Genomic DNA, 4,136 nt, shown 5'->3' with positions numbered 1-4,136 from the left:
ACATAGATATAGTGCAGCGAATAAAGATCCAGCGTCTCCGCTGATTAGAGCATATTGACTAAATGGATACATGTAAACACTCCGGCTGAGAAAGTATTGGTTGCGGTACCAGCTGGTGGCAGCAGAGGAAGAGGAAGGCCTCCTCTATGTTGAAAAGATCAGGTGAAGGAGGACTTGGCTTCACATGGTGTGTCCAACTGGGCCCGATTAGCACGAGAAAGAAACGACTAGCGCGCTTTATTAAACTCGCCCAAAATCGTTTAAGCGGTTATCGCGTGAATCAAGAAGAAGGTATAAACGCTCTGGGTAAGTATCTTTTTTACCTCTTTGATGTTGTCCTTAGAATATTGTGTATTTGTGCATACATTTCATACATTTGTTTTCAAAGCCATACATTTCAACAAAGAGAGCTGGAACTCGAAAAAGTTTATACCCATAGAGTTTTAACAAAAACGAGTTGTTGAGCTGCCAAGCAAACTGCAGTAATATTAAAAATGTATTAAAAGAATTGAAAGTGATTTGCTAGATGGCTTCGCCTTAGTGCTCACAATATTAACCGGGCGAAAAAAAACAAACATTTTTGAAGAATACTTACTTATCATCCTTTTTAATAAATTCAAATAAGTACATATATTAACCAAGTGCAATCTTTTAATGAGCAATGTTTCTAAAATTAATGCGATTTTGCTATGCGCTTTGGCCACCGGGCCCTAAGGGAGAAATAAAAATAAATAAATATTAAGAAAGATTAAAACGTTCAAAAAATATTTCTTAAACAGGCATTATATTAACTTCAATTTGAGTCCGCTGTTCCTTCCTATAATTCGCGGCTAAAGCTAATCAGAATTAGAATCTCTAGAAAAGGACAACCCACTTTTACTTTCATTTATTTCAGTATTGTTAACGGCATCGTCGTCTGCCCAGATCTACAGGGTGGGCCAAATAAGACCTACTAATGTTAAACTCAAATAACTTTTGCAACAGTCATTTATTTGGCTAATTGTTTTTATACATTGAATATATTTTATGGAAATTATATATGAAATATTACATCAGACAAATGTCCACCATTTTTCTCGATACAAAGATTGGCTCTTTTTAACGCGTTTTCCATTACACCACATAATGAAGGCTCAGTATTTCGACTCGAATATTTTGCTTCAGCTATCTAATAGTCTCTGGTTTATTAAGAGACACTTTGTCTTTTAAATAACGACCGAGGTGGCCAAGGGAAATCTGAATTTTTGGAAATCAGACATTCGCCAAATATTTCACGCAGCAGGTCTATAGTTTGCCTAGCAGTATGCGCAATTGCTCCATCTTGTTGAAACCACAAATTAGGATACTTCTCCGCCATTGGCCGCAAAAAGTTTTCAATCAATGTTCTGTAAGAAGCTCCTGAAATCTATTCCGGCATTTCATCCTCATTTTCGAAGAAATATGGACCGATAACTCTAGTGGCCATAACACCGCGCCAAACAGTACGTTTAGATGGGTGGAACTGATGTTGGTGTGTTGCCTTTGGATTTTCAGAGCCCCACAATCTACAGTTTTGTTTGTTGACATAACCATTTAAATGGAAATGCGCTTCATCCGACATCAAAACATTTTTTAAAAATTACAATACTTTGTGTGGCTAATTGTGTAAAACGAATAGCGTATTGTAGTCGTTGTTGGTGGTCTTGCGGTAGGGCTCCATAATAAATTTCCAACAATTCAATTATAACCTGCAAAAAGATAAAAATAAATATATCAAAAAATAAAAAAGTTATTTGTGCTTAACATTAGTAGGTCTTATTTTACCCACCCTTATTTACAGCAAGACTATATCCAGTCTGTGCGGTTTAGGAACCTTATTAGGCTGTTGACGTCTAAGCCAGACATTTGCTCGACACTCTCGAATAGCGGTTTACCGACGGTTAACATTCTGTCCTTCCATAGGGCAGGGCACTCACAGAGGAAATGGAATGTTGTTTCCTTTTTCTCCGGTTGTTTACATCTATGACAGTATGTGTTGGCGGCTTGTTCTCCGATAGTCCAGAAGCCAGTTATGACTGCCGTCAGTCTACAGGCGTATCGTCGTTTCTTGTTTATTAATATCGACAATTTCTTGAGGTTGTAGGTGGGCCATAGCGTCCAGCTAATTTTGCATTTCGTCTGGTCTCTCCATCTACAATCTGCGATTCGAAGGTATTTTATGGAAATTGCCTTCTTGACTGCATCTAATGATCTGCATACCGGTACTGCAAGAACGTTATTCATGGCAGATCCCCCTCTTGGCAGTTCATCGGCTTTTTCATTACCTTCTATGTTACTGTGTCCCGAGACCCAAATTAAGGTTACTTTATGGTTTCCACGCAAGGTGGTAAGGCTATTCCTACTTTGCTCCACCACTTTAGAGGTTGTTGTGGCCGAGTCCAGTGCCTGGATTACAACTTGGCTATCCGAAAGAATAGCAATATTGTCCTTAAAAGAGAAATCCGTGATTAGTAGCCTTCAAGCTTCCCCAATTGCCAGTACTTCCGCGTAGAAGACACTGCTGGTATTAGGGAGACGCACAGATTTTTCAATTCCAAGTCTATGAGAATATATACCAGCTCCAACACCACAATCCATTTTACTGCCATCTGTATAGACTGTGGTATCGAAGTTGTTTAGAAAGAATCCCTTGTTCCATTCGTCCTTAGATGGAAACAGAGTGGCAAAATTCCTATCGAAAGTTACCGTCGGGACGATGTAGTCAGTTCTCGCCGAGATTAACTGAGTTTGTCGCAATAATAGACTAGCGTGACCATAAACTTTGTCTTTCCAGCGACCCGCTTCGTTTAATCTAAATGCGCTCATGGTTGCCGTCTTCTTAATGTGCAGGTATATGGAAATAGCGTGTGTCAGTGCATTGAGAGCCTCTCTAGGACATGATCTGATTGCACCGACCGTTATTGCACAGACTAATCTTTGTATTCTGCCGAGTAATTTCATATTGTACTCTCTCCCTTTCACCAAACTACCGAACCATACGATAAAATAGGTCGTATAACCGTCTCATACAGCCATAATGTGTGCTTAGGTTGAAGACCCCATCTTCTTCCAAGCATACGTTTACAGACATATAAAGCAATTTCTGCTTTCCTTACCCGTTCTTCGATGTTTAATTTCCAGCTAAGTTTCGAGTCCAGAATTACCCCTAAGTACTTTGCACTCGGTGAAAGTGAAAGGGTTTGTCCGTTAATATTTGGTAGAGTAAAAGTTGGTACCTTGTATCTGGTGGTAAAAAGCATAAGATGTGTTTAACGCGGGTTTAGACTTAGGCCACATCCTGTGGCCCAAGAGTTAAGCTCACCTAACGCCCTTTGGATGATCCCACTGATCGTATTGGGACACAGTCCTGATATCATTAGCACCACATCATCAGCGTACACCACCACTTTTACTCCACCTCTATTAAGTTTTATTAAGATTTCACACATAGCCAAAGAAGTGGAGATAATAGTCCCCCCTGTACTAACATTGTTAAAGGCGCCTTCTATATCCAAGAATGCCGCCATGGTATAATGTTTTTTCTCTAGAGAGCCCTCTATTCGGATTACCTCGTGAAGCGCTGTCTCCGTAGATTTGCCTTTAAGGTATGCGTGTTGTGCAGTTGATATACCAGAGCCCCCCAAAGAGCTTCTGAGGTGTACATCCAAAAGTCTTTCAAAAGTTTTTAACAGGAAAGACGAAAGACTTATTGGCCTGAACTGCTTCGCTGATTTATGTCCCCTACTACCTACTTTTGGTATAAAGACGACCTTGACTAGTTTCCAAATATCTGGATTATAGTCTAAGTTTAAACACGCTTTAAAAAATTTCTCTAGCCATGGTAGGATACAGTCCAAGGTTTCCTGTAACAACTTGGGAACGATCCCATCTGACCCCGGAGATGTAAAAGGTGAAAAAAATGTGATTGCCCATGCAACTTTCTTCTTGGTAATTATTTCATTTGCAAGATGCTGTGGATTATATTGGCTCCACCAAATATTTCCGTGTGCGTCTTGATGGATTTCCACAAATGGAGGAACCTACAATTTTACGTCACCTACGAACGCCAATGGTTTTCATGAGGAGCTTTTTCCTGCCAGTAATACACTCGGGGACTT

Source organism: Anastrepha ludens, chromosome 5 (genome assembly GCF_028408465.1).
Source record: "Anastrepha ludens isolate Willacy chromosome 5, idAnaLude1.1, whole genome shotgun sequence".
In the NCBI taxonomy this organism is placed as follows: Eukaryota; Metazoa; Arthropoda; class Insecta; order Diptera; family Tephritidae; genus Anastrepha; species Anastrepha ludens.
This window is presented reverse-complemented; position numbering follows the sequence as displayed.